The sequence below is a fragment of the Mastomys coucha genome, unplaced genomic scaffold, assembly GCF_008632895.1.
Source record: "Mastomys coucha isolate ucsf_1 unplaced genomic scaffold, UCSF_Mcou_1 pScaffold6, whole genome shotgun sequence".
NCBI classification, from domain to species: domain Eukaryota; kingdom Metazoa; phylum Chordata; class Mammalia; order Rodentia; family Muridae; genus Mastomys; species Mastomys coucha.
Window position 1 is genome coordinate 123338078 of NW_022196912.1, and position 5523 is coordinate 123343600.

Below are 5523 nucleotides of genomic sequence, written 5' to 3' on the forward strand. Positions count from 1 at the left end.
GGAATTAGGGGAAAGGTGAGGACAGAGGAGGAGGGTGGGAGGCCCCCAAGAACTCAGGAGGACAGTGAAGCCACGTAGAGGAGCTAAGGGCAGCCATGGCTCTCAAAGGCCTTCTTTGCCACACATGGGGTCTTGGCTACAGAATGAAGACCCCTGTTACTTTGGATTTCTTATATGAGTCATTCGATGGCACTTAAGTAGTGCTTAAGCCATCAGGCCTTAAGGGCTAAGTCTCCTCAAAATAAATACTTTTCTGTCATTCCTATACCATCATGGCCTTCTTGTGGCATGGATGGATATGAAGCACTAGATCAGGGTTGGGCGTGCCAGGACAGTAAGGGACACAAATTATGTTATTTGCTTATTTTGTTTTTCACAAATGTCAGGGTCAAGATATGCCCTTGGTGGGTGGAGCCGTGGGGTCCTTGGTGGGTTCCCTGGTGGAGAAGGGTTTTTTGGTCCCTTTTCTGATTCAGCTTGCTGGGTGGGCAAAGTCATACCCTCAGCAGGGCATCTTAAAAGCCCAAAGAAGGAGCTCAGGTCTAAGGCTGTGGTCCCAGTGCCCCTGGAGTCTGCAGGCTTACCCACTAGTCCTACCCACTCCACTCTGGCTTGGGCATCTGAGAGGAGAGAGCTTTTACTTTTCCGCTCAGGGATACACAGCCAACTTGTTTTCTCTACTCTGTTATCTAGATAGAAATCCTAGATCATCAGGCCTTCATCTCTATGGTTGGGCAACTAAGATTTTTTTGAAGGGGGAAGCCAATGACTCAGGGTAGAGAGTGAATCAGAGTAAGTAGAAGGAGGGCTCCTGTAATCTTGGGCTTCCTACCCGAGTAGGAAGCCCCTAGCAGTAGACCCTTACTCAGCCTGTCCAATCCAGAGGCAGAGCTGTGCCCTTGACCCAGCAGCCTTGTGCCCTGGCCCATCCATGTTTAACTGGCAGCATGGGGGGCAGCTGGATCACTCTCCCAGAATAACTGTGGAAGGGGGAGAGTGTGCCACTCCGGGGGGGACTGTGGGGCTGTGCAGGGGCACACCCTTCTTCCTTTGGCTGCCCACTTGCACAGCCAATCAGCTGCTCCTGAGCCTAACCCTTCCTTTCAAGGCATGTGGGCAGAGATGAGCCTTGGATGGAGATGGAGCCTGCGCAGCTGCTAGCCCCGCTGGGGCCTTTACTTTGCCCGTGACCTTCTTTCCCTGCCCCTCAGTTTCCCCTTGGCTTGCTTACTTTCTTCTGGCGTATGTGAGTGGTGCTTGAGGCTCCCTGACCGTCAGGGTAATGGCCTGGCCTGAGGGAGCAGGTAGTGCTCAGTGACCCCTCTTCTCCCTCAGGTCTAATAGCTGCACCTAGAAATTAGGGTGCTACTTATATTTAAATCAAAGTCTTCTAATCTAAGCAGTGGTTGAAAAATTTGTAGGTTGCCTAATCCTTGCCTTGACTCTACAGCTCCTGCCTGCCTCTGGCAAGCTCTTTACTCTACCTGGTATGCGTTTGGCAATGTGGTCGCACTTTAATGCCTGCAGGCATAGGGCTGACAGTATGTTGGAGGCTGTTGTTTTCAGGGCAGGAAGAGCTCATGCTAAGGTCAGTAAGAGGTACAGGATGGGATAAGAGGTACAGCTAAGGCCAGGGATAGAGTGTAGCCCCTTCTCTTTGCCCATTTAGAATTGGAAGGAGGTATTCCCTTTGTAAACTGTGAAATACGATGTAGGAGTCTGGCCTGTTCTTGTTATTGGGCATTATCTGTTAATTGCTTCTAGAACACACACTCTAATTGCAAGGGTCAAGATTTAGACAGCATTGCATGTGCGGAATCAACTTCAGTTTTCCCATTAGCCCCAAGAGGTAAGCAAGCTCTGTATTGAAATAGAACCCCCTGGAATCACAGGGTGGACCTGGTCTTTCATACCCTCCAGCAAGAGCACAGCCTCACTCCAGTGACAACCGCCTGCCCCATTGCAAACAGTGCTCATGACTATCCTGTCAAAGACAGAGTAGGGCCATGCTGACGACCTAAGGCTTCCAGTCACATCCGGAGCCTCTGTGCCACAGACAGGGCTAACTAGAAATTTCCAATCAGAATGAAGTCTGCCCAGCGCTGATTTCTTAGCCTCTGATGTCATGGTTGGAGGGTTTTCTTACCACTTTGCAGAATGCAACTGACATCAGGAGGCTTTGGTGGTGACTCCCAGTACCCAGGAAGGCTGAGGTGGGGGCAGAGCTCTGAGCCAGGTTTTTGCCTCCTGGTAGATGACATAGGCAGACAGGTACCCAAAGAAGGATCAGGCAGTTGCCATTTGGGAACCTGGGGGGAGGCCCTCGTGGCCAAAGGATGCCTTCATTCCACGCTGTTGATGTAGTTAGTCTCGTGGTCTGACAGGCAGCCAGACATAGAAGTAGGGGCCTTAGTGTCTGCTTCCATCGCCCCGAAAGGCTCCTGCTGTCATTCCCGATTCATTTTGGCTTATATGGTGTCAACAGAGGGACAAGATGGGATAAGACAGCTGGCTGAGGCACCACTAATTATAACTGCTCAAATATTTGAGCAGCAGTGGTATTGAGTACCCCGGTTCATGTCCAACAGACCTTTAACCTTTAGTCCCAGGCATGGCCATACCCTCTCCACTGACCAGGACCCCCCTCTCCTCTGGGCAGAGGCCAACATGGGACCTCTACCCCTGCTTACCTTGGCGGCAAGTGTCCAAGTGGATCTCCGGTGGTCCTGCTGGATTCTCGCTTCTTTACGAAAGCTGTTGGATAGATATATTTTCTTCTTAGTTACAGAAGTACCGTCCAGTTGTAACTCCCCAGTATCCTGTCCCAGTCCCCAAACCAGGATTCCTGTTTGCAGGCATCTTTGCCCTTCTGTGTATTTCCCTTGTGCCAGGCATGACTGGGGAGGAATCATATACTCGAGTTGTATTCACTCCTTAGGATAATCTGGGCAGTCGCCACTTTTTAAAATTCACACAATGGAGAAGAGAACCGTGAGTCTTGGGGATCATGCCATTACCTCATGTGGGTCTGACAGTCCTATTGGAGACCAAGCGAAAGCTTTTTGCCTTGAGATGGGCACACAGCATGCCCTCTTTTCGTCGAGGATCCCTTTTAGTTCTCCAACAAATAGATATAGATTTGAAGCAATTTTCGCACCCTAGTCTCTTTTCCCCATGACTTTCCTTGCCAGGGGTAACTGTTGGACTATTTCTAGGATGGTCCCCTCTTCTTCTTGCTGAAAACAGTCCATAGTGACCACTTAGATCCTGGTAGTTTTCAGCAATTGTTGTCTTGGCCTCATTTGTTTCAAGCACACAGTAGGTCTACTGGTAGCAATGAGGCTTGGGTGGTCAAGGCCTCCCTCAGGTAGGCAGGAGACTCCTGATTCTATAGTGATTTCTCCTCCTTCTAGGTAGCCCAGAGATAAGATGGCTGCTTCCTCCCAGGATGGGAGCAGATGCCTGGCCCACTATCATAGAGAAAGGTCTGTGAAATGTTCCCTTACCTTCTAAAATTTTAATTTAGAGAACTTGCAAATTTGTAGACTTTGCCAGAATGGACCTAACTGAAACTCTTCATTTGGCAGCTTTGGCTCACTGCCCCTTAGGGGGCAGGGGTTCGTGATTCCTGAGGGAGCCCTGGCCCCTTCCAGGATGAGTTGTCCTAAGTCACCATGGAGAACCGGCAGCCCAGACTCAGTGTCCTGCCAGGCAGGTATGCCCATCTCTCTTGGACTTTGTTCTTCTGAGGGGAGGGGGCTTCCTAGAGGAATGGAGGTCACACAGCCCTAGCAAGCTGGTATCCTTGTCTCTCTGTGTGTAACTAAGGGAGGCTTAGTTACCTGCAGAGAGGATGCTGAACATCATGATGCCCTGATGGGAACCTGAGGCATAGGGAGAGCAGAAGAATGCCCTTTTAGGAGGTGGAAGATCTTAGAACCCTGACTCTGGCCACGAACCCCCTCTTTAAGATCAGGGAAGCTATGCCCAAGTCAGTCTGAAGTAGAACAAAAGAGAAAGTACCTGGTAGAGAAGGAGAGTCTGTGCCCCTTGCAAAGGGTGGCTGGTGAGGATTGTCATCCTCCGGGCTCATTTATAAGCCCTTCTCATGATTTTGGAATTCAGAGGAAAACAAAGGAAAGAGGCAAACAGGAAAGCCGCGTTGGGAAAGTGGCCCCCTCCCTGCCCATCACCCTGCACCCAGGGTGGGTGGTGTTTTCCGGAGGCAACTTTTAGCTTTTTATGGGGTTTTCTTCAGGCTATTTCCACCTGGAAGTAACCTTGGGCTACAGGGCAAGCATAGGGATTCTCCAGCTGAATATTGCTTATATTTTAAAAATTTAAAAAAAAATTTAAAAAATTATATAAATTGTAGATGTCAAAAATATTTTGCATTAGTGAAATCCTTGCCTGTTATCACAGGTACAGAGCCCACTCCCCAAATCGTATGGACTAAATAGCTGAACCTCAAGTGATTATGGACCAGCCATAAAAGCAGAACAGTAGTTAATGCAACTCAGATTTTATTTTTCCCTGCCTAAAGTCACGGCAGGAAACTGCCCTGCATTTCTTCAGAGGAGACAGTTAGCCAGTTAATGAAACAGTGGCTTTGCAAGGCCAGACAAAGGGGATGAGCCTTCAGACAGCTGAGTTGAGAAAGGGTTAATTTTTTTTTTTTTTTTTTTTTGTTCTTGAGGGTCTCTGAGCATCAAGTGCTTCTCTGAAGATGTGGGTGTAATCATATTATCTTTGTCACACACTCAGCCCTATGTGCAGTCTGAGATTCTGACAGCCCCTGACAGCTGCAGAGGGTCTCACTAGCTAGGTCTGAAGCTCCGGATGCAAGTGAGACTTGGGGTACCTTGAAGAGAAAGGGGCCTTCTGAGGAGTCCGGTGTGCAGTGCACTACCTGGATGATTTAGTGATGCTGACTGCAGGACCCTCTGCTTAGACTCTGAAGGTACATGGTAAGGGTGTGGACTGCTGAAGAGTCAAGCTGTCAGGGCACGTAGCCATGGCCCCGGCTCTTTGCCAGCAAGCAGGCTCCACAGTTGAGACACACGCGGCTGCTGTGTCTATTTCTCTAGAGGACCGTGTCCCCTGTGCCAGCATCTATCTCAAGTCACATTCCCCTGGAGTTCCCATTCCATACAGCTAATCCCCTAGAACACGGGCCAGCGCATTAGCTTTCTCGGCCTCTTAAGGACCAAAGAGGAAAATATTCCCCCATGGGTACATTGCAGACACCGAGGGTAGAATTGGTAGTGAGATCATAGCCTCAGGCTCACACCTGCTGGCTGCATGTCACTGACAGGCTGAGTGGGCTGCAGCGTCAGTGCAGAAGCACAGAAAGTAAAAATTAAAAAAAAGAGAGAAAAAGATAAACCTTAAGTCCCTTTTGTGTTGAGAACTTGCTTTGGGCATCCATAACTTAATTGCATCTGTTTTTTGATTCTTTTTTGTTTTGTTTTGTTTTTTTGTTTTGCCAGTGAAAACCTCCAAAAGAAAAAAACAGCAACAACA

The 5523-nt window shown here is 49.0% G+C and overlaps 1 protein-coding gene and 1 long non-coding RNA gene across 15 annotated transcripts in view; one reads left to right on the forward strand and one right to left on the reverse strand.

The window, feature by feature from the left end:
- Rtl1 (retrotransposon Gag like 1) overlaps nucleotides 1–5523 on the reverse strand; it is a 27994-nt gene that overhangs the window by 11037 nt on the left and 11434 nt on the right. The window contains exon 2 of the mRNA XM_031355363.1: nucleotides 2691–2754. The gene's annotated coding sequence lies outside the window, so the exon portion shown is untranslated. The remainder of the gene's footprint in view (nucleotides 1–2690; nucleotides 2755–5523) is intronic.
- LOC116079626 overlaps nucleotides 1–5523 on the forward strand; it is a 68679-nt gene that overhangs the window by 6916 nt on the left and 56240 nt on the right. For all 14 annotated transcript variants that reach the window (XR_004114079.1, XR_004114081.1, XR_004114078.1 and 11 more), the window contains exons 5-6: nucleotides 3414–3485; nucleotides 3588–3715. This is a non-coding gene — a long non-coding RNA (uncharacterized LOC116079626). The remainder of the gene's footprint in view (nucleotides 1–3413; nucleotides 3486–3587; nucleotides 3716–5523) is intronic.